The sequence below is a fragment of the Somniosus microcephalus genome, chromosome 13, assembly GCF_052327205.1.
Source record: "Somniosus microcephalus isolate GS21.2 chromosome 13, FLI_Smic_1.0, whole genome shotgun sequence".
Taxonomy (NCBI): domain Eukaryota; kingdom Metazoa; phylum Chordata; class Chondrichthyes; order Squaliformes; family Somniosidae; genus Somniosus; species Somniosus microcephalus.
This window is the reverse complement of record NC_140999.1, coordinates 151,777,093-151,802,406: the sequence shown is the minus strand read 5'-3', so window position 1 is coordinate 151,802,406 and position 25,314 is coordinate 151,777,093.

Here is a 25,314-nt window from a genome sequence, read left to right as displayed (position 1 = left end):
TAGCTGTCAGATTGGCCATTTTGTGTGGGAATTCAGTGGGTGGATAAACTACACAAGTGTTTCTTTTAAAAGAACATTAAAGAAGATGCCAATTACTGTGTGGATTCTTGTATCAGTGGGGATGAGTCATTTTTAGGGTATGTGACTGCCTTGTATAAAAATTAAAGTTGAGTTGCACAGAATTAACACCAGTTTCCAGATCGTCTATATATGAACAAGGTTAATACATCAAGCATAAGAACATAAGAACATAAGAAATAGGAGCAGGAGTAGGCCAATCGGCCCCTCGAGCCTGCTCCGCCATTCAATAAGATCATGGCTGATCTGATCCTAACCGCCAATCCACTATCACAGAACCATCTCCTGAATCTAACAGAATTAGACACACGAAATAGGAGCAGGATCAGGCTACACGGCCCCTGGGCCCGCTCCGCTACCCACAGGGCCATGACCGATCCGAACCTAGACTCATGTCCAAATTCCTGCCCGCTCCCCGTAACCCTTAATTCCCTTTACTTCTAGGAAACTGTCTATTTCTGTTTTAAATTTATGTAATGATGTAGCTTCTACAGCTTTTTGGGGCAGCATATTCCATGGACCTACCACCCTCTGAGTGAAGTAGTTCCTCCTCATCTCAGTTTTGAAAGAGCAGCCCCTTATTCTAAGACTATGCCCCCTAGTTCTAGTTCCACCCATCATCGGGAACATCCTCCCCGCATCCACCCGCTCCAACCCCTTCACAATCTTATATGTTTCAATAAGATCACCTCTCATTCTTCTGAACTCCAATGAGTAGAGTCCCAATCTACTCAACCTCTCCTCATATGTCCATCCCCTCATCCCCGGGATTAACCGAGTGAACCTTCTTTGTACTGACTCGAGAGCAAGTATGTCCTTTCTTAAGTATGGACACCAAAACTGTACGCAATATTCCAGGTGCGGTCTCACCAATACCTTGTACAACTGAAGCAATACCTCCCTATTTTTATATCTTATCCCCCTAGCAATGAAAGCCAACATTCCATTGGCCTTCTTAATCACTTGCTGCACCTGCATACTAACCTTTTGAGTTTCGTGCACCAGGACCCCCAGATCCCTTTGTACTTCAGTACTTTCCAGTTTCTTGCCATTAAGATAATAACTTGCTCTACGATTTTTCCTGCCAAAGTGCATAACCTCACACTTTCCAGTATTGTATTCCATCTGCCAAATCTCTGCCCACTTACTTAGCCTGTCTATGTCCCCTTGCAGGTTTTTTATGTCCTCCTCACTCACTACTTTCCCTCCCATCTTAGTATCATCTGCAAACTTTGATATGTTACGCTCGGTCCCCTCCTCCAAATCGTTAATATAGATTGTAAAGAGTTGGGGACCCAGCACTGACCCCTGCGGAACACCACTAGTTACTGATTGCCAGTCTGAGAATGAACCATTTATCCCAACTCTCTGCCTTCTGTTAGATAGCCAATCCTCTATCCATGCCAGAATATTACCCGCAATCCCGTGATTTTTTATCTTGAGCAATAATCTTTTGTGTGGCACCTTGTCAAATGCCTTTTGGAAGTCTAAATACACTCCGTCCACTGGTTCCCCTTTATCCACCCTATATGTTACTTCCTCAAAGAACTCCAGCAAATTTGTCAAACATGACTTCCCCTTCATAAAACCATGCTGACTTTGTCCTATTAAATTATGATTATCCAAATGTCCTGTTACTGTCTCCTTAAGCCTGTTATGGGCCTCTTTTCTGGATTTATTTGCATTGTTCTATGAGTCCCGACAGTAGCTTCCTACCTGTTGTATAAGCGTGAACTGGAAAAGCCTACTGATGGGTTTGTGCTAATGAATCATTCAATATAGGCACCGATAATATGCTGCAGGTACAGTGGGAGTTTTTTTAATTCTTTGCTGCTTCTTGGGCACTGTGTACCTCCAGAGCACTGAACTGATTTTGTACATTAATGTGAGGTCAGCTCATTATCATGATGCTCCCAGCACATATTGTATGATGTGCTAGGAATACCTAGGAATCAAGGGGTGGGATATCTAGCACCAAAAGCTCTTTAAGAGTTTCTGGCTACCTTAACACTGTACTGCTACTGGGAGAGAAAAGGAATGAAAATTGGGTGGGTTCTTTGAAGGGTGGGTGATCCGCTGTGCCCAAATGGTGAAGATGAAAATTTACCCATGTGTTTCTATCCCTATGTCAGCTCCCTGTGTTCACAACAAAAGGCAAGGGCCTGAGTCAGACAAGCTCTACCGAGCTCCTGGGATCAGAGACTTTCCAACTCAATGGGTATAAGGTGTTCAACAATTAACGAGTCATTAGAAAAGTTGGAGAATTAGCGACAGGCACTAATGCTTTAGACTGCACGCAAAATTCATGCTCATTATTCAAAAAAATTATTGGAGTCCTAAATCAAGTCTTAAAGCCCAAGCTCATTGGTGTTACACTCAAAGGGAGAACCAATATCAGGTGCAGTCTAATCACAGCTTATGATTGCCACAGTCTTTCTTCAGTACTTAAAAGGAAGGTTCATTGATGCTGCAGAACCTAATTCTCAGCATTGCTGGCTGTGCAGCTGCCTCAGCAAGCAGCAGCAGCAGCAGCAGCAGGACAAGGAGAAGGAGCCAGAGCTGGAGGACTGAAGCAGCTGTATTCATGGCAGATCCACGCCCCAGCGAGAAAGCCTGCAGATTCTGTGATCAAATATTGGATGCGTTGGTGTTCGCTGTGGAGAGGCGGAGGGCAGTGCTCTACCCGGCAAGTGGCAGGAGGCCCTTGCCACGCGTCTTCCACACCATGTGGAGGGAGCTGGCATAGCACGTCTTGGACAGCACTGCGGTGCCCAGGACCCACACACAGTGCAGGAAGAAATTTAACAGCCTCACTCGGGTGGTCAGGGTGAGTGAATGCTTCAACAAATGCTACACACCACCAACTGAACCACAGTCTTCACACACTGCCCAAAGCACCACACCCCCAGCACTCACCCACCAACAATCTCTACCTACCAACACTCACACCCACATCTCACGCCTTGCACACAACGACAGCTATTCAACTATGGCAGGCACATCATCCTAACACATTGTTCCACACTTACTCACACACTTTCCTTTCTCTTGCAGGCCAAGGTGGCTCACAACAGGAGGGAGCAGGAGCGCATAGGCGGGGGTCAAACCGACACCAAACCACTGTCTGCACCGGAGATTAGAGGGTTGCAGATTATTGGGCGCCAAGTGGTGGGCGCCATGGTCACCGGCGATGTTGACCCCCTTCCCTAATCCTTTTTCTCACATCCCACAAGCGTTTCGCACTTTCCAGCTAATCATGCTGTATGCATGTATTTCTCGCTTCCAGCCCCCCTCCCCTTACCTTAACCCAACTCTCGTGCTTTTATACTTTCAGATAATGAACAAGCACCTGAGCAGCCTGTCCCTGAGGGCACTGTAGAGAGCGAGGTGGGAGAAGAGGAGGAGGAAGAACACACCGCATCACTGCACGTTTCACCCGCAGGCACCAGCTCAGATACTGGCACTGTGCATTATTTAGAGGCTGGTATAGTAGCAAGATCTGCACAGAATGAGGAACCGGGGACGAGTGGGCCAGGGGGAAAGGGTAGCTCGGGGACCAGCTCCCCGGAGGGCGAGTTCGCGTGCGAGTTCTGCTGCACAGGACTCAGATGAAGACCTTGGTGAAGAGGCGTTTAGAAGAAGGGTGATGGCTATGCACACCGAGATAATAGGTGCAATAGCAAGGGTTCCCGAGAACCTCTCAGCAATGGTAAGGAGCATGCAGGAGTCCGCATCCAACATTGCACAAGGCTCTGCGCATACCATGGAGCCCATCATTTCCAGTTTGCAAAGGATGGTTGACTACCAGAGTGACTGTGGCAACCCAGACCTGATGCCGCGTGTGATGGGCAATCTGGCAGCTTCCATTGCCGCACAGGCGGAAGCGACGCAACGTCTTAGTGCTGTAATACAGTCTATGCTTGGTGGCATCCAATTTCAGACTGCTCTCAGGGAATCTCAGCTTGAAGCCACACAAGCTCTGACTGCTGCCATCGTGGCTGGGTCTACCACCGTCGACCAGGGCTTTCACGGTGTTGCAGAAGGCCAGCAATCTGTGCTCCAGCAGATTGGTAGGGATGCTGAGGTGCTGCCTCGGTGGAGTGGCAGTGGGTCAGTGCAGCAGGAACCTGTTATCCTCTCTCAGGATGGCAGCATTCCTACTCCCACCGCTGCCACTCCGCCTTTGCCCTTGTCACTGCCGTAATCCAGTCAGCCCATACTCCTGCCGCCCATGCTGAGGTGGTGCAGTCTACAGCCAAATCTTCCAGGCCCAGAGCTGGTTGAGGGCATTCTGCAAGACCGTCTGAAGTCTCCTGCGCGGACATTCAGCAGCTTTCCACCAGCCCTGCTGCAGCCACTGGGCCAACACTTCATAGGAGCACTAGAGTAGGCAAAGGCACAGTAACAAGAGGCACTAAGAGATTGCACAAGGGTGAATAGTTAATATTTTTGTTGTAAATATGTGTTAACTGATTTTTGATAAATTTATTAATTCAGTTTTGATTCTTTTGTGGTGTGTCTCACTTCAGCTTTGCGCTGCGATATGGCCTGCGACAGGGATGGAATGATGGGGATTTGGTGAGCAACAGGGATCTGGGGTTTCATTCATTCGATCCACAGTCTGATGAGGCAATCACGGACCGCCCTTCCGGAAGGCCGATTGAGTGGCTGCCTCCTCCCTCGCTCCTGTTCCTCCTCCTCCTTCTCCTCCTTCTCATCCTCCTCCTCTCCCTCTTCCTCCTGAGGTAGTCTCGTAATCCCTGGTGGCAAGGGCTGGGCCCTCATCATGATGGCCAAGTTGTGGAGCATGCAGCAAACCACCACGAAATGGGACACCCACTCAGCCGAGTACTGGAGGGCTCCTCCGGAGCGGTCAAGGCAGTGGAACCATTGCTTGAGTGGCCCGATGGTCTGCTCGATGATGTTCCTGGTGCCAGCATGGCTCACATTAAATGAGTGCTGGACAGGAGTATTGGGGTTGCGGCGGGGAGTCATGAGCCAGGTGGAGAATGGATAGCCCTTGTCTCCGACCAGCCAGCTGCAAGCTTGACATGGTGGCTGGAAGAGTGCTGGCACACCGGTCTGGCATAGGATGAAGGCATCGTGGCTGCTGCCAGGATAGCGGGCATTGACAGTGAGGATTCGCTGTCTGTAGCCACACACCAATTGCACATTAAGTGAGTGGCAGCCTTTGCGGTTACGGAAGATCTGAGGATTGTTATGCGGTGCCCACAAAGCCATGTGGGTGCAGTCAATGGCGCCCTGCACCATGGCAAAGCCACATGCACGCTCATCCTGCTTCTCTCTGGTGATGGGAAAGGAAATGTAGTCCCTTCTCCTCCTGTAGAGAGCCTCTGTGACCTCCCGGATGCAGCGATGGACGGCGAGCTGCGAAATGTTAGCTATGTCTCCTGTTGCAGACCGGAAGGACCTGCTGGTGAAGAAATTGAGGGCGACGGTGACCTTGACTGCCACTGGGAGAGCTGTGGTCGTCCTGATCTGAGGCTCAAGGTCTGGTTGCAGGAGGTGGCAGAGTTCGGTGACTGCCTTCTTGGTGAAGCGGAGCCTTCTAATACACTGCTCCTCACTTAATTGGAGATAGGAGAAGTGCTCTCAGAATACCCTCGGAGGGTAAGGCCTCCTGTTGAGAGCCCTGATGGCCCTCCTCCTCCCTCTGGGCACATGTTTCAGACTTTCTCGCTGCCTCCGCTCCCTCCACCGTAGATCCTGGCGGGTGAGGTTGACTGCCAGTACAGCCACCATTAATGTAACCAAGTGTAACAGTTTAATTTTTTTAAGAATAAATGTAGCTACTTTTTAGTTGCCACAACACTCCTGATACAAAAGAACCTTTAAATTACTGAATGAAACTGTTGGACTACGTGAAACTGACATGAAACCACTGAAACTCCACTAACCTGACAGCTGCAACATTACTGATGATCCCTTTAAATAACATCCCTGGAGCCGGCTTCCTGGTGCTTCATGCCAGCTCTCCCTGTCGCTGTTTACTCCAGGAGCTAAGGTAGGTGGCTACAATCAATTTTGCAGATCGAGCAGTCAGTGAGCGTTGCACATTCACTGATGTCATGGTTCACCTGCTGTTGAATCTCCTGGACCACCGGCACTGCGGTTGGGGGGGGGTTGCGGGATTTGCCGTGTGGCACTGGATTTGCCTCGCCCCGGCGATAATGCTCTAGCGCCCCATTAGCACCATCTGCTGGCACTAACAGGAGGCGCTAAGGTATTGAATTTTTCCCCCTTTGTCTCTAGAATTAGTCACTTCAAAAAACATTTAATTCTGTCGAGCATGACTTGCTTTTAACAAATCTGTGCTGGCTCCCATTGATTACCCCAGACATCTCTATATACTCATTATTAATATGATGTCAAGTTATGAATCTACATACACTTCAACAAAAGTCCACTCACTGGAGGTAGAGGTACAGGCATGTAACTGTTTCACTGGCTCAGCTTTCAGTTATTTCTGCAAATTGGCACTGCTATTTTCTACTGAGCCTATTTACAATCATGGTGCTGCTATTTGCTTCATCTGTGTATTTGGTGCAGAAAACTGCATAAGTCTGTTAGGTTTATTTCTGGACAACTATTTTTGGACAACTGATGCTTTATGTTCTGCACAGTGGTAGAATGACAAACTGCACAGCATAGTAAAAGTGAACACACTTTATCAATGCTTCAATACTATATTTGATGTATTTTGCTGGTAAGTTTGCACCTTTTGTTCCTGCTAACAGAATCACTGTTACAAATGTAATGGCCTGCCATAGGTACATTCTTGGGTTCAGTAGCATCAGTTGCTCCTAATAATTGGATCCCACATCCCTTATGCTCCAAAGTTGACTCACACTGCACAATATCTACTTATACAATGCTGTGACTATGGGAATGTAACAATGTAGCCCCGTTGACATATGAACTGGAAACACATACTTGCTCCCAACTGCTTTTCTCCAATGCTCCGACAGATAGAAAAGATAAGTTTGATGGCAAATCAAAAAGCTGGCCTATTGTGCAGAATACATGTGACTGAACAAGCTACTTTATTTAAACTTCTTCTGCAATGCTTCCCATAACCACACAAATCAACAAAAACACACTAAGTTATCCAGAATAATGGAAGGGAATTCAATTGAATTCATATCCTTTTAGTGTGGCCAATAATTTGCTGTCAAAGTAATGGCGAGGCTAATGGTGCTCCTTGTTATTTATGCGTAAATGCTACAGCAACTTCAGGGCAGATGCGCGGTTAAATGCAGAAATCCAAAAGTTGCTGTCCAAGATGCACCACTCTCCCTTTAGCTTCGCGAAAACAGCATCTCACTGTCTGCCTCACCATTGAAATGCGTGAAGTTGATGTATTTGCGCGGTAGATACGAACTAAACTCGCCAAAGAAAGCTAAGTCTTGTCCGTTTCTGTCTTAGTACCCTTTTAATGATGTGATAAGTGTTAATTACTGCCAAACTACCTTTCTGGCACTTAAAATTCACTATTACAAGTGTGGAATCTCATTCCTTCAGGTTTTAAGTGTTGTTGGACGTTTTAAAAATGTAATATTTTAAATCAAAACGTTTTTCTCTCTTTCTTAATCCAATCTTTCTTTCCCTCTCTTTATTTCTCTTTCTGTACCTGATTTGACATTGAATTCACCCACTCTAAGTTACACTTCCTTCTCAGTCCTTGCCCTGTTAATTTCACAATCCTTCAATCTGATTGGTTAAGGAGATACACAGTTTACTTCCCTGTTCACTCAGCTCCCAGATGCCCTGTTACCCTCGCTGCGATGTTATCAGCTCGCACTTTCAGCAACTTGCCACGCAAAAAATGTAAAAATGATAAACGTGCCTAACTAATGTCAGAAGCCGTTAAATTCACTCCTGCGGCAAATTATTGCCCATTAGCTTTGAGCTGGTAAAACTATCCTGCAATATCTTATTTCTCAGCTCAGGCCAAGATCTTCCCTCTCGTACATAAGAACATAAGAACATAAGAAATAGGAGCAGGAGTAGGCCAGTCGGCCCCTCGAGCCTGCTCCACCATTCAATAAGATCATGGCTGATCTGATCCTAACCTCAAATCTTCGATCACTCTCCATCCACCCGAACCCATGTGATCTCCCGGAAGAGGCGAAAAACCAGATAAAAAACCCAATGGCCAATTTGGGAGAAAAAAATCTGGGAAATTCCTCTCCAACCCATCTAGGTGATCGAAACTCGTCCAGGAGATCACTCTGTCCCTATATTTTCTACAATACTTACCTTCTGTAAAGGCGATCTCCACCCCAGCCAGGAACAGGAATAAAACCATCTCCTGAATTCTAACACAGAATTAGAACACAGTAGGAGCAGAACCAGGCTACACGGCCCCTGGGCCCACTCCACTACCCACAGGGCCATGACCATTCCGAACCTAGACTCATGTCCAATTTCCTGCCCGCTCCCCGTAACCCTTAATTCCCTTTACTTCTAGGAAACTATCTATTTCTGTTTTAAATTTATTTAATGATGTAGCTTCCACAGCAAATTCCACAAACCTACCACCCTCTGAGTGAAGAAGTTTCTCCTCATCTCAGTTTTGAAAGAGCAGCCCCTTATTCTAAGATTATGCCCCCTAGTTCTAGTTTCACCCATCATTGGGAACATCTTCACCGCATCCACCCGATCAAGCCCCTTCACAATCTTATATGTTTCAATAAGATCGCCTCTCATTCTTCTGAACTCCAATGAGTAGAGTCCCAATCTACTCAACCTCTCCTCATATGACCACCCCCTCATCCCCGGGATTAACCGAGTGAACCTTCTTTGTACTGACTCGAGAGCAAGTATGTATTTTCTTAAGTATGGACACCAAAACTGTATGCAGTATTCCAGGTGCGGTCTCACCAATACCTTGTACAACTGCAGCAATACCTCCCTGTTTTTATATTCTATTCCCTTAGCAATAAAAGCCAACATTCCATTGGCCTTCTTGATCACTTGCTGCACCTGCATACTAACTTTTTGAGTTTCGTGCACCAGGACCCCCAGATCCCTTTGTACTACAGTACTTTCCAGTTTCTTGCCATTAAGATAACAACTTGCTCTATGATTTTTCCTGCCAAAGTGCATAACCTCACACTTTCCAGTATTGTATTCCATCTGCCAAATCTCTGCCCACTTACTTAGCCTGTCTATGTCCCTTTGCAGGTTTTTTATGTCCTCCTCACTCACTACTTTCTATCCCATCTTTGTATCATCTGCAAACTTTGATATGTTACACTCGGTCCCCTCCTCCAAATCGTTAATATAGATTGTAAAGAGTTGGGGACCCAGCACTGACCACTGCGGAACACCACTAGTTACTGGTTGCCAGTCTGAGAACGAACCATTTATCCCAACTCTCTGCTTTCTGTTAGAGAGCCAATCCTCCACCCACGCCAGAATTTTACCCCCAATCCCGTGATTTTTTATCTTGAACAATAATCTTTTGTGTGGCACCTTGTCAAATGCCTTTTGGAAGTCTAAATACACTACGTCCACTGGTTCCCCTTTATCCACCCTGTATGTTACTTCCTCAAAGAACTCAAGCAAATTTGTCAAACATGACTTCCCCTTCATGAAACCATGCTGAGTTTGTCCTATTAAATTATGTTTATCCAAATGTCCCGTTACTGTCTCCTTAATAATGGACTCTAACATTTTACCAACCACAGATGTTAGGCTAACAGGTCTATTGTTTCCAGCCTTCTGCCTACAACCCTTTTTAAATAAGGGTGTTACATTAGCAGTTTTCCAATCTGCCGGGACCTTTGCTGAGTCCAGGGAGTTTTGGAAAATTATTACCAATGCATCCACAATCCCTACCGCCACTTCCCTCAAGACCCTAGGATGCAAGCCATCAGGTCCAGGGGATTTATCCGCCTTGAGTCCCATTATTTTACCAAGTACCACTTCCTTAGTGATTTTAATCGTATTTAGCTCCTCCCCCCCCCTAGAGCCCCCTGTTTGTCCAGTGTTGGGATATTCTTAGTGTCCTCTACTGTAAAGACTGATACAAAATAATTGTTCAGCGTTTTTGCCATCTCCATGTTTCCCACCATTAATTTCCCGGTCTCATCCTCTAAGGGACCAACATTTACTTTAGCCACCCTTTTTCTTTTTATATAACTACAGAAACTTTTGCTATCTGTTTTTATATTTTTTGCTAATTTACTTTCATAATCTATCTTCCCTTTCTTAATCAATCTTTTAGTTATTTTTTGCTGTCTTTTAAAGACTTCCCAATCTTCTATCCTCCCACTAGATTTGGCTACCTTATATGCCCTTGTTTTTAGTCGGATACTATCCTTAATTACTTTACTTAGCCACGGATGGCTATCTTTTCTTTTACACCCTTTTTTCCTCAGTGGAATATATATTTTTTGGAAGTTGTAAAATAACTCCTTAAATGTACACCACTGATCATGTACCGTCTTACCCTTTAATCTATTTTACCAGTCCACTCTAATCAATTCCGCTCTCATACCTTCATAGTCTCCTTTATTCAAGCTCAGCACGCTTGTTTGAGATCCAACCTTCTCACCCTCTAATTGAATATGGAATTCAACCATGTTATGGTCACTCATTCCAAGGGGATCCTTTACTAGGACATTTTTAATTAATCCTGTCTCATTACACTGGACCAAATCTAAGGTTGCTTGCCCCCTGGTCGGTTCAGTTACATACTGCTCAAGAAACCCATCCCTAATACACTCAATGAACTCATCCTCAAGGCTACTCTACCCAATTTGATTTGTCCAGTTAATATGATAATTAAAATCCCCCATAATTATAGCTGTTCCCTTATTACAAGCCTCAACTATTTCCTGATTAATACTCCGTCCAACAGAGTTGCAACTGTTCGGAGGCCTATAGACTACACCTACTAGTGTTTTCTTCCCCTTATTATTCCTTATCTCCACCCAAACTGTTTCACTATCCTGCTCCTTTGACCCAATATCATTTCTCTGTATTATAGTGATTCCTTCCTTTATTAACATAGCCACCCCACCTCCCCTCCCTTCCTGCCTGTCCTTCCTGATTGTTAAATAACCTGGTATGTTTAATTCCCAGTCATGGTCACCCTGCAGCCATGTTTCTGTAATGGCCACAAGATCATACCCATATGTCGTTATTTGTGCTGTTAACTCATTCATTTTGTTACGAATGCTACGTGCATTCAGATAAAGAAGTTTCAAATATGTTTTGTAACACTTAGTTCCTGTTTTTTCCCCTTTTAGTACTTTACTTTTTACTCCATACCTTCTGTCCCTTCCTGACACGTTCTGTTTTTTAATTCCCCCACTGCTACCTAAGTCTATGACCTTCTTCTTTGTCATTTCTATTATTTGCTCTCTAGAAACCTCCCCCCCACTAATTAGTTTAAAGCCCTCTCTACAGCCCTAGTTATATGATTCGCCAGGACTCTAGTCCCAGCACTGGCCAAGTGGAGTCCGTCCCAACAGAACAGCTCCCTCCTGTCCCAGTACTGGTGCCAGTGTCCCAAGAAGCAAAACCCATTTCTCCCACACCAGTCTTTGAGCCACGCATTTAACTCTTTAATTTAATTTTATTTATCCTAGCCAAATTCGCTCGTGGCTCAGGTAATAACCCAGAGATTATTACCCTTGAGGTTCTGTTTTTTAATTTGACCCCTAGCTGCTCATACTCCTTTAACAGAACAGAACAGAACCGTCTTCCTTGTCCTATCTACGTTAGATCTGATTGACCCTGAGCATCTTTAGTTTTTCTCTCCTTTTTGTTAATTCTGACCCCAGGAACTAATGGAACCAATTTCTATTAGATTTCCCCCTTAAAATCTCTCTGTTGCAGTAATCTTTCTTTATAATTATAACTTTTCATTCTTTGTACCATTCTGGTGATGTTTTGCTGTAATTAGGCTCTACTATCCTTCCTATCCTGGGATTCCCATAACGACAGGCTCCAACTGTAGCCTAACCAATGTCTTATGCGAATGCAACATCACTTTCTTGCTTTTGAATTAATTTTGTTAGTGGGTAAATAATATTCAACATTTATCAAGAAAAGAGGAAAATATGGCCTTGAATGACAAATTGGCCCTCCAAGTTCAAATACAGCATGAATAAATAGGCAATTCACAATATTTGCATAAATCTTCTGATAACATCATTAGCCCCAGCATGAGAATGCTTTGTATTAAATTACTGTGACCTTGCATTTCCCAAACTGCCCATCCTTGCGGCCTCTGAGTGGGAAAGTCAAATGAGTGCTGAATGAATATAAGTATCACAGTTACAGGTTTATTTTGCTGAAAATTCAAATATCCATTAGAATTTGATTGGGACCAACTAAAATCAGTGAACTGGGCTCTTGAATAGTTACAGTGAGAGATGACTTTCATCCTGTTTAAACATGAATGTTCAAGTGGATTCAGAAAAGTTATTTTTTTTCCATTTATCAAGCAGTTTTATGTCTAACAGCTCAAATAATAATTGTCAAAATCCATGCAATCTGAAGGAAAACAGTTCCACAGAACTTGAACTCACAAACTCCAGGAGGCGAACAAGTCATCCTACAAATTGTGCTTTGAGAGACAAGGAGTGATCTTTAAAAATCATGCTCCCTTCATACAACCTCATCCACCAGGAGCATATATCAGAAGTGCAGGCATGATCCCAAAGATTTTCCATCCATTAAAATGAATGGACAGAAAATCATGGGGTGGAGGGGGGGTGGGGGTGCGGGGGCAGAGGGTGGAGCGCAGCCAAATTTTTCATCTGTGCTCTGAAGAGAGGCAGCTCTGTGCAGGAACTTGATTTCATAAAGTTATCCTTACAATTTTCTTCTTACAGTTCGTATGGCAAGTTGCATCTAATTAAAGAGCACCAGCACTGTCCTCCCCCCTCCCCTCTCCCCCCTCCCCGCATGTTATTTAACTTTCTTCCTGTGGAGTTCAAGACTACAAGCTTGTGATCGGTGTCCTTAACCTGCTGACCTCTGCCTTCACACTAAGTTTCCAAGTCTTGTTGACAAGGACCCATAAGCAAAGAGTAGAAGTCATTGGTCTAAGTATATAAACCGTACGGGCTTAATTTTAACTCAGCCGCCAGGCGGGCTTTGAGGCATGTGGGGGGTTAAAATCGCAAAACCTGGGGGTTGGGAACCCCCCTGCCTGGTTCCCGACACCTAGCCATTTTAACCCAGGCGTGTCTGATGGTCCCGAATCAGTCTCGCCTGCAACAGGCGGGACTGGTCATTAGGGCCCTTAAACAGCACTCATTGGCCTTTATAATCCCATTTTAACAGGCCCTTGCCTGTTTAACCCTTTTCCCATGTAAAACACGTCTGGTGGGGATCACGCCTGTGAAACCTGGCGTGAGCACTATTGGCTTGCTGGCTATCAGCTGCAGGTCAACCATTAAAGAGGAGATTTGATCAGTCATCATTTGCAGGTGGCAGGACTTTGTTGTTTCAGGCCTGGGGCAACTTTTACCAGGCTTAACCACACCTGTGGAAGGTTGGAGCCTCACACACTTCTCCAGTGTGAGCTCCTGTGAGACCCCTCTCGCCACCCTCACTCAGCGCTTCCTCAACTGAGGCATCTACCAGAAGCATGGAAGGCCTTTTATTCCTTCCCTTCTTGGCATTAGAGGACCTCCAGCCCCATTCGCGAAATGACACACGCCACAACTGCAGAAGTTGCCATCAGAATTTTTATGCAAAATAAACAACTGATGGCATTTTTACAGAATACACAACATTTCACCCAAGTGACTACCCTTGTGACTATTTGTGCTTTAATTTCCTCTTACTCGTGCTCCTACATAGTGGTTCCCCTGTAGCTTCAGCAGATGTGGAGGCCCCTTGCTCACTTTCCTGCTGCTCCTGTCTCGACACCTTTGGCGGGCGTCCTCTTGGGTGGCGAGCCTGTGAGGGCTCGTCAGCAGTCTGCTGCTCCTGCGGCTGTGCAGGAGTTGAGACGTCTATCTCGGTTGGGTGTGGACTCCGGCGGGGCTCTGACCGAGGGCTCTGTAGTGGCATGGAAGTGTGAGCGCTTGGAGAGGAGCCCCCACTTCCTTGAGGTCTGCCACCAACCTCCCTCTCATGGGTCAGGTCCCCCTCAGTGCCTGCAAGTGGCTTGAGAGCACCTTGCTGCACATCAGGGGGACTATGGGGACCCGTATCTACAATGGCAGTCCTATTCAGAAGGACTTCCATAAAGGTCTGGTTTCTCTGTTCAATAGATGCCCATCGCTCCTCAAGAGATGTCATTCTATTCTGAACACTCACCATGTTTTCCATACCCTGGCGACTAACCTCCTCCATGGCCGTAGCCCTCCTCTCCTCTACCGTAGCCAGCCTTACCAAGGAGGCAGCAATCATTTCCACGTAGGTAGCCATCCTTTCCTTGTTAATGCGTTCATGTGCCAATGGCTCCACAAAGGCTCTGCTCATGTTTGCGATGGACTCCTCCATTCGCTCCACACTTGCAGCGACCCTAGAGACAAAACCTGCCAGAGACTCCTACATCTGTGCCTGGAGTTCCATCACCTCTGATCTTACGGATGGACCCAAAGGCAGAGGGTCGACATGCAGCTGAGCCGAGCTGGCAGAGTCCTGCCCCCTCCGACGAGGACTCTCCACTGCTGTCCCTGTCTTCACAATCTGCTGATGCTCACTTGTGAGCTGTGATACACCAGGTGACAACTCTGCTCTATGTCCCAAAGGTTCCACCGAGGTGTGAGTGTCTGTGCTGGTGCTGGGTGCGCTTTTTTCTGCTGACGCTGTGCCCTCAGAGGTTGCAGATTCCTCTGAGGAGTCTGGCATCTCAGGCTCTTCCTCCTGCACACTGGGGACGGGGGCTCTCGATGGTCCTGTGGGGGAGTCAAGGAAAAAGTTAGAGATGTGATGCCAAGGTTACATGCACATTGCATTTTGCAGATGATCGTAAGTCCATATGATGTAGCTTCAGAATCATTATCAGCGACTCATGCAATGCCAATGAGAGAGATGGAAAACTATTCTGTCACCAGCTTGCCAGGATGCACCTGTCTCTCCTTCCCCAACTTCCGCATCTATGTCAGCCCCAACAATCTCCAGGACGCCTTCCTCCCAGGGGGTGAGTTGGGCTAATGAGGACGGCCCTCCTGTCCTGGCTCGCTCTCTCCTGTTGTGAGCTCTCTTTTCCTGCAATGAGGGAGACAAGTGGAGGTTGAGTGAGAATGAAGGAGTGAGTGCAGAGATTGCATAGCATAGATACTTAGAAGGAGACAAAGATGGAGTGAGGTTGCAAGACCAAGGCCCCTCCCTGTGTGTTGTCAGTTGTGTTCAAAGCATCAGAGTGAGAGGGAGTGTGAGGGCTGCATGGTGGAATAGTTATGTGATTGTGAGCATAGAGAGAGAGGGAATGGGTAAGGGTGCATGAATGTGAGTGTCTAGTGGGATGTGGAGGAAGAGATTGCTAAAGCTGAGTGCTAGTGAGGAAAGGCAATGGGGATCAGATTGAGGGTGATGGAAACTTCATACAGTACTTACTTTTCCAGTGCGATGAAGGTCATGGAATCTTTTCCTGCACTGCATCCAGGTGCGCCGTGTAAGCCCCAAGGAGTTGACTTCACCAGCCACCTGTAGCCACACAGCCTTGGTCTGACTGGGAGGCCTCTTCCTCCCTGAAGAAGGGAACAGGACCTCCCTGTGGGCCCTAGCACCATCCAGCAATGCCTGGAGTGAAGCCTCATCAAATTTGGGGGCAGCTCTTGCCCTCCCGCTGGCTGTTGCTCCTGCAGGCTCCTGTGCCATCTTAATGGTGAAGCTTGGAAGCCTGCAGAAGAAGCAAGGCTTGCTGTGGTCCTTAAAAGCAGCAGCAATGATGACGTCATATTCTGCAACTTTCTGATTGGAAATACTCAATTGCCAAGGCTTCCCACACGTTGGAAATCAATTGGCCAAAATTGAGTTAAAATTGCATCAATCTCACAGACCCATTTAGATTCGTGTGGGAAACACCAAATTCGGGGAACCTGACAATTCCCCGCACCCGAGTTAAAATCGACCCCTACATTACTGATCATTAAGCTTTGCTACAAAAAGTAAAATATCATCAAAAGCAGCCGACCATGGGAACACCTATACATGGGGAAAATAAAACCATACACTGCAAGTTTAACCCTTTGAGTACTGAATGTCCTTTCCAGATGCAATAGATATTCTGAATCACAAAATATATGCAAAAAAAATCTAATTCTGACTGCTACAAAACAAAAAGGGACTGGGACAGAAATGCAAAATATTTCTTTAGCCAGAGTAGTTTCTGAGTAAACATACAGACAAATTAGAGCACTTCTTTGGGACAAAATACCATCATCACCCTCAAGTAGTTCAGAAATAAATAAATAATTTCACTCATATAGCTCTTTTCACATTCTCGGGATGTTCCAAAATGTTTTACAACCAATAAATGACTTTTGAAATGTAAGTGTAACACTGTTGTTATGTAAGCAAACCTGGCAGACATTTTTGTGCACAGCAAGGTCTCACAAACATATGAATGACCAGATAATTTGTTTTTGGAGGGACGAAGGTTGTCCAAGACAACAGGACAACTCTCTGCTCTGGCTTCAAATAGTGCCATGGGATCTTTTCCATCATCTGAGTAGGCAGATGAGGCCTCAGTTTAATGAAAGGAGGAACCTCTGGCAATGCAGGACTCCCTTAATACTGCACTAAAGTGGGAGCCCAGATTATATGTTCAAGTCTACAGTGGAGCTTCAATGAACAACCTTCTGACTCAGAGCCAAGAGTGCTACCTTACTGAGCCAAGCTAACACTTAAAGCAATGTTTCAACATCTTACAAGGGTGTTTATTCATGAATTTCCAATGGCCCACATGACACAAGTCCACAAAATATATTTTTATAAGCAGCTATTGCAAATGATCTAGAGTCTTGCAAGTTCTTGTTCCCACTTACCTGAGAAATTCTTCCCATTCTGACAAAATGTAGTGATATTCCCATCAGTGCAAACTGTTTTGATTGGAGTACATGTGAACAACCAGAAAATTTTAATTCTGCAAAGTTATTTTAAGCTATGGAAACATTTGAAATAAATTTTCTGCTAATTTAGAGTATAACATTTGCTTTCCTGCAATACTCTTCAAAATGGTGGTGTGCAAAACATAGCCCGCAACCTCCTTCAAACTGATCTGCAGTTCCTTTACTTCCATTTGTGCACTTGTGTGCAATGAACACTTCCTTAAGCAGTTCAAATTGATCAGGTCTTGCAGATATAAAAGCTGTGTTCTGATTGACGCACTTACACCAATGAGGCAGCAGAATTTTCGCACCAATCAAGAAGCAGTTTCCAGTCCTGGGAAGTATAAAACAGCTGAAAGAACTTCCAACTTGCAAACTGTGGGTCCAATCCAATGGTAGACACATCAACCCAACAGTGGTCCTAGCTGAAGCAAGTGCAGCATCAGCAGCAGTGGCGGGGACACCAATGGCAGTGGATTCAGAAGCCGCAGCAGCAGTAGCAAAGAAGACACCAAAAAGCGACAGAAAAAGCAGCAGAGAGCAGACAGCGGTGGACCTGACCAGCTTGTATAAGAGCATGGGGTGAGGGTGGCAGACCAGACTAGACTAGACCATAACTGGGAAATTAAAAATGTAACTCAGGTAGAGGGGCTATTTTTATATAAAGCATCAATTGGACAGGTAGTGGGTGGGGTGTGTGCTCTTCATGCCTGGAGGAATCGGTGTGGGACCCATGCCATTTTCATGACCGGGCATAACAAACTAAATTGGCGAGCTGACAGTGCACAATGTGCTCTCTGTAGGCAGCTAGAAAAACAAAGCCTGATTAGGCACTGTTCTTCAGCGAATTGTAGGTATATTGTCCTGTGTCTATGGATTCTATTAGGAGAGTAAAGATTCCTGCAAACATGCCTCTTTCTATTTGCTCTCCCTGCAGCTGCATCTCTGGTTGACCCTTCGTCCTGCTGCCGCTCCTCCACCTCCTCCTCTTGCCAGAGTGGAATTTGCCAGAAGGACCCCATATGAAGAAAAAAGTGCATCTCCAGAAGTCCAGTAAGCGTATAGAACATTCAACAACAACTACAAGCACTTTGAAATTGTCTTAAATAGTAAAAGAAACCACTCTGTAACACAGGCAAAATATTTCCTAAAACTTCCTAATGTTTTATCTGAGAGCAACTGAGGATCCCCTTAAATATCATTCAAAATGGCCACCTCCCAATTTGTTACAGCTATGGTTTGTGGGCAGGATCAGGAACTCGCAATTTTGGCCCCACTACCACCCCATGTTTAGCTACAAACAGAGTGGTAGGGATGTACACCCCTACAGAGTCTTTGGAGGCAATTTTACCGTAAGCCACCAGGTGGAAACTGAGTGGGCGGGAAGTTAAAATCGGCCAGGAAACTTACCTGCCACTCTGCTCCCGCTGGCCTCTATTTTAACCTGTTCTTCTGCTATTTTAACTGCTGGCCTGAGCAGGGAAGCCGCTATGGCATTCCCACCAGGTGAAGTTAGCGGTAAGAGGACCCGGGGCCAAAAAAGGTCCAAACAGATAAGTTTTTTTTACTTTCCTTGTGAGGCAGACTCCTCCGGACCCAACAAAGAATTTGTAAGCCTCTCCTTCCCTGGACGCCCCTCTTTTCCAAACCTGAGACCCTCCAAAAACCCCTTGCCCTTGTCTTGGTATTGTGGACCATTCATTCAGACCTAGGCTGACACTCCAGTGCAGTACTGAGGGAGTGCTGCGCTGTTGGAGGTGCCGTCTTTCAGATGAGACGTTGACCCAAGGCCTGCCCTCTAAGGTGGATGTAAAAGAGCCCATGACACTAATTTGAAGAAGAGCAGGGGAGCTATCCCCTGTGTCCTGGCCAATATTTATCCCTCAATCGACATCACTAAAACACATTGGCCTAGAAATTCGGTGGGCTGTGCCACCAGTTAGCGCCTAAAGAGGGCACTCAGTGGCTTTAGCGCCACTGGCCGCGCCTCCCGCGATATTTAGCTGGGGCGCTAATGGCGGCGTTAACCTGTTGCGCCGCACTGCCTCCGATGACGTCATCGGTGTGCGCAGCACCCCGCTACCGCCCCGATCTCGATATTTGGCAGCGACCGCCTCTGTAGCACCGTTCGCAAATGGCACCCGGTTCACGGGGCCTTCCTGTGGCGGCAGTGGCGCAAATTAAGGTGGAGGTGCGGGGCGGCCGTTTTTTTCGGCAGCCGCCTGCCAGCACCTCCGTCCCCGGCCTCCTGATCGCCCCCCGAGGCATTGCCAGCTGTTTTCCGAGAGCCCGGCACTTCTCCTCGGTGCCGGGCTATTTTGCTGGCACTTGCGATCTCCGATTGCGCTGGTGCAGGCCCCGCCCCCTTAAGAATGGGAGGAAGGCCTGCAGTACCGCAGCGCGCCGTGCCGCAGCGTGTGGCGCTGCGGCACGTTGCGCTGCGATATTCAGTTTCAGCGCCCTAAGAGGGACGCAGAGCGCCTCGAGCCTCGCCCCGTGTCCCTCTTGGGGCGCTCAAGCTGAATTTCCGGTGGTCACTGCTGCTCCAAACGCTGCGCTAAATCCGGCGCCCAGGCGAGCTTGGCGCCCCGTTTGCGGCTCCACCCAATTTCTCCCCCATTATCTTGGTCATTATCACATTGCTGCTTGTGAGACCTTGCTGTGCGCAAATTGGCTGCCGCATTTCCTACATTATGTAGTGATCAATAACATGTCATTCTGTGGTGGACACTAGGTGGAGCAGTAGAGCTGTATATAGCTGTATGTATAAAACTACACTACCCAGCTATACATACATTAAGACTACATTACCCATGAGGCTAGGCTACCCACAAGGCAACAGTAAAGATGGCAGCCTGCACACAGGAGCACACATGCAGCATCTCTACAGATACTGTACCTAGAGAACGTGTACTGAATAAATGACTAGCTAGAAGCTAGCTGTGTTCATAATAAGAATGTCTATTTATTAATGAACATAACACATTACAACAGTGACTACACTTCAAAAAGTACCTCATTGTCTGTAAAGCGTTTTGGAACATCCTGAGGTTGTGAAAGGCGCTATATAAATGCAAGTCTTTTTTTCTTCTTTCTTTAAGGGACAGGCAGAGGCTCCTCCCCATCAAGATTGACTGCAAATTTCCAACTAAAGTCAGGACCCGGTGAATCCAGGTCCTGGTCTTTATTTGAGCCATTCTGCTGGACTCTCACTGGAGTTATGGCAGAAGTCTAGTGGAACGGCTGACGGAATACAGACCCAAATGTGCAATTTGAGTTGTTTTTTTTTTTAAAAAGCAGCTAGATTAATATTAGAATAAAATATTTTTATGGTGCTATCTCTAAAACTTGGTCTGTGACTCAAATGTAATGCACAATAATCCCTTCTGTTGTACTGGCCAAAAAATAAAATTGTTCTAGCTGCTCATATTTATTCCAACTCGTTCTTGCCTTCCCAATTTGACCTTATGTGAGCAATCTGTTCTGGTGCAGAATGCAGTCATGTCAATGAACATGGTCCTTGTTTTCCTGAATCCCTTCCATCGGAGGTCAGCCGACTGCCCTGCACTCTCTCACCCCTTTAACGTCAAACTCAAGGTTCGCTGCTTCTTTACCATTGGCTTAGAAAAATATACATATTTTGGGCTAACTTCAAAGATACATTCTACAAAGGTATCAGACAACTGTTTATTTATGAATGACATAATACTCTGCATGTCCATTTAATCCTAACAAAAACTCCTTGCAGTGTGTCATATGGTATATGACCTTACTCATTGAAGAGTTTGAAGGTGGAATTTTGTGGTTATCATGTGAACCATGAAGGTCGTGTAAGCTGACCTCACCTTTTTTATCTATTTACATTCTGTTTTAAAGGTTCTCGTTAGCCAAAATGTGTGTTTAATGAACTGGAGGTCCATGCATAATACAGTACTTATATTTTAAGTTGGTAAGAACTTGTTGCTTTTGACATCAAAGACTTTTACGATAGTCCCCGTACATTTGTATCTTAAATTAATAACAATTCATCAGGATAGAAGAGTGAGAGAGGGAGAGATCTCCCTTCTATCCTGGTAAATTGTACATAAAATACAATAGTGCAAAACCAATAAATAATTAACAAAAATACACGTATTGCCAATGCTGAAAATATAAACAATTCCCTCACCAAATCATACAATCTTTTGTATTTCAGTATAAAACGGTTGGCGCCACTAATTGTTTGATACATAAAAGGGCACTATTTTTAGGAAATGTGTTTGAAAACTTTTTTATGTTTGTAAACATATTGGGGGAGAAATTCAGTATCGCCACGTTTGGGGCATTATACTCGAGCGGGCGCGAAATTTAGTGCCTGGCGCAAATTATCGCCACCTACTGCTAAATTGACCTGCTTCACCCCAGGAGGTGCTTGGAGCGCTAAAACAGGCGCTGCACGACTGTCCTAAGGCGCTAAACCGGAGAAGCGAGGCGCTACCACCGAGGGCGGGCGCAGTGCAGGTGCGGCCAGTTAGCGATTGCACGCAGACACGCTGGCGCCGGTCAGCTCTTAAAGGGGAGGGTCGATCTTGGATTGCAGCCACACCCTGCACATCGGAGCCCTGATTCTCGGCCTGGACAGACCTGCTGCCACATTCTAATGCCTAGGACCATGGAGGGGGCCAGGGAGCGAGCGCAGCGGTTCAGTGAGGGGGCCCTGCAGGTTCTGGTTGGCGCGGTGAAGCGCAGGCGATCTATCCTGTTTCCGGACAGTGGCAGGAGGCTGCTGCCCACCGACTATCGCAAAGCTTGGAGGGAGGTGGCTCACAGAGTGACCTCCAGCAGCATGGTGCCTAGGACCCCTGTGCAATGCAGGAAGAAGTTCAACGACCTCACTCGGGTCGTCAGGGTGAGTACCCTTTTCAGTATCCTCTTCATCCCTGCATGCGCACCTCACTTTATGGCCAAAGGGTCCTGAAAACCCCAATGCCCAGCCCTCATCCAACACCTATGGGACTTTCATGAAACTCACACACACATTCAGCACTTTACACACTGTAAGGGCTATTCGATCATGGGAGGCAGTGCAGCCAAGATCAGGGCTTCACACTGTAAGGGCTATTCCACCATGGGAGGCAGTGCAGCCAAGATCAGGGCTTCACACTGTAAGGGCTATTCCACCATGGGAGGCAGTGCAGCCAAGATCAGGGCTTCACACTGTACTCAGAGCCCGTCCTTTCTCTTGAAGGGCAAGCTGGCCCATAACAGGAGGCAACAGCAACAGACCGGGGGGGGCCGGCCTCACCTTCAAGACCTCAGCGATCTGGAGCAGTGAGTCCAGCGTATTATGGCAGGCCGGATGATTGGCCCCGTCACCACTGGAGATGCCGACAGCAATGGTAAGGTCATCACCTTTTTGACCTCTCTCCTTCTACTTGTGCCTCACACCAACATCCTTTGCCACTATTGAACCAATACAGTGCATTGCAGCACTCATGCCTCCCTCGCTGCCGCCCTGTCCTCACGCTAAAGCAACTCTTGTACCTCCCTGCTTTCAGATGCTGATTCACCAGGTGAAGAGGCGGGCCCTCAAACTGCCACTGTGAGTGATTCTGAAGGCGAGGAGGAAGAGGAAACCGGACCATCAGTGCCACCCTCAGCCGAGGCAGCCCATGGCCATAATGGGGACATGTCTTCCCTGGAGGGGAGCAGGTGGGAAGGGTCTGAGGAGGGTGAAGCTCCGGGGCCCAGCGGGCTGCAGCAACGCGGGGGGGGATAGGGAAGCTCGGTGGCCTTCTCCCCGGAGGGAGAGTCTGGCCTCCAGTCCTGCTACAGTGAGCGCAGAAGAGGTGCGGCTCCTCGCTGAAATGGGCGCCCAGGCGGAGCAGAGGCACACTGAGCTCATGGCTGCAGTGGCAAGGATGCCTGAATGTCCAGGACTTCGGTGCAGCACAGGCAAGGAGTCTGCAGGACTTCGGTGCAGCACTGGCAAGAGCCTGCAGGACTTCGGTGCAGCACAAGCAAGGAGTCTGCAGGACTTCGGTGCAGCACAGGCGGCTTCTACGCAAGTGCTTAGTGGTGCAATGCAGTCAGTGGCTGGTCTGATGCAGACGCAGATTGAGGCCACACGAGCACTGACTGCTGCCACCCTCGCTGGATCGGGCACGAATCGCCAGGGCCCTCGCCGCGCCGCAGCAGGCCAGCAGTCTGTGCTTCAGCAGATTGCTCCGCATGCTGCAGAGCTGCCCTGTGGGAGTGCCAGTGTGTCGTCCGACCAGGGAGTGCCTGTCCTCTGTCAGGATGGCAGCCTTCCTGCTGCCAACACTGTCACTTCTCCCATGCAGAGTTGGAGCAGTCAGCAGCCGGGCCCTCCAGGCCCAGAGCTGGTCCAGGCCGTCCCTCAAGGGCATCTGCTGACTCAGTTTCTGACACTCAGCAGCCTTCCCCCAGCCTTGCTGCAGCCACTGGGGTCCCATTGTGGAGGAGCTGCAGGGTGGGAAGGGGCCAATCTCGCAAGCGAAGCAGATCACCCTCGAAGGGCAAAAAGTAGGAGGTGTGGCAAAATGCTGTTAATTTTTTTACTGAAGACCGAGGATCATGGTCATTTTTTGTTTACTCTTCTGTTCATTGTCTCCAGGTTGTGAGAGCCAGTTATGTGCCTGACTGCTTTTTTGGGGGATTCTCTCTATTACTTTGTCATGCGGGAAGGGCACACAGTTTGTTAAATAAAGAAGTGTCTTTATTCAGATTGTGCATGTTTGCTCTTTGAACTATTTGTTGCCTTGACCGGCTCAGGGGTTGCGGAATGGTTCCATTCATGTTCTTTCAATGGCACAAGCCATTCCCTCAGAGGGGGCCTAGAACTGACTTGCAATAAGCTGCTGACGGACGGCCCTTGTACTTTGTGCCTCCCCCCCCCCCCCGTCTTGGTGCTCCTCCTCCTCCTCCTCCTCCTCCTCCTCCTCTGCTGGTGCTCCAATGTCTGGTGGCAGTGGCTGAGTCCTGAGGATTGCCAGGTTATGCAGCATGCAGCACACTACAACGAAATGGGAGACTCGCTCAGGTGAGTACTGAAGGGCTCCCCCGGAATGGTCCAGACAGCAGAACCGTTGCTTTAGCATGCCGATTGTGTGCTCAATGATGTTCCTGGTCGCTTGATGGCTCTCATTGTATCGTTCTTCAGCAGGGGTGCTGGGCGCATGGAGCGGGGTCATCAGCCAGGTGCACAGAGGATAGCCCTTGTCCCCGAGAAGCCAGCCTCCTGGGTGAGCCGGGGCTTCGAAAAGGTCTGCCACAGAAGTCTGGCGCAGGATGAAGGTGTCATGGCTGCTGCCTGGAAAGCGGTCATTGACAGCTAGTATCAGCTGTCTGTGGTCACACACCAACTGGACGTTCAACGAATGGAACCCCTTCCGGTTGCGGTAATCCTCGGCATTTTCTTGCGGCGCCCGCAAAGCCACATGCATGCAGTCAATGGCGCCCTGGACCATGGGGAAGCCCGCTATTCTTGCAAATCCCATTGCACGCTCTTGCTGCTTGTCCAGGGTCATGGGGAAGGAAATGTACTGACGTCTCCTTTTAAAGAGGGCATTCGTGACTTGGCGGATGCAGCAATGCACCGCAAACTGGGAGACATTGGCAATGTCCCCAGTAGCAGATTGGAAGGAGCCGGTGGCATAGAAGTTGAGAGCCACTGTCACCTTCACTGCCACCGACAGAGACGTCCTGCTCCTCAGTTGAGGCTGCAGATCTGGCTGAAGCAGGTGGCAGAGCTCAGTGACCACCTCCCTGCTAAATCGAAGCCTCTGAAAACACTGCTCCTCAGACATGTTGAGGCATGAGAACTGTTGGCAGAATACCCTGGGAGGGTAAGGCCTCTTGTGCCGACACCTATTGGCCCTCCTCCATCTGGCCATGATTGGCACTCTCTCTCGGCGTCTCTGAACCCTCTCAATGCAATGGAGAAACCCAACGTTTCCATCCATTGCAGCCCCCATAGTATGTGGCCACTCAAGGTTATGCCAGTGAAAAGTCAAACCAACTACAAAGTTCTGGCCCAAAGCCAAAAGTACCTGTGCGAGCGCTGACTCAATGCAGAAAGCTCTCTCCCTTTGTCTCTCTGCAAATCTCTCTCTCTCTCACAAAAATGGCTACCACAACGAAGCCAGGAAGAGCCCCCTTTAAATAGCGCCCCCCCAGCCCCACA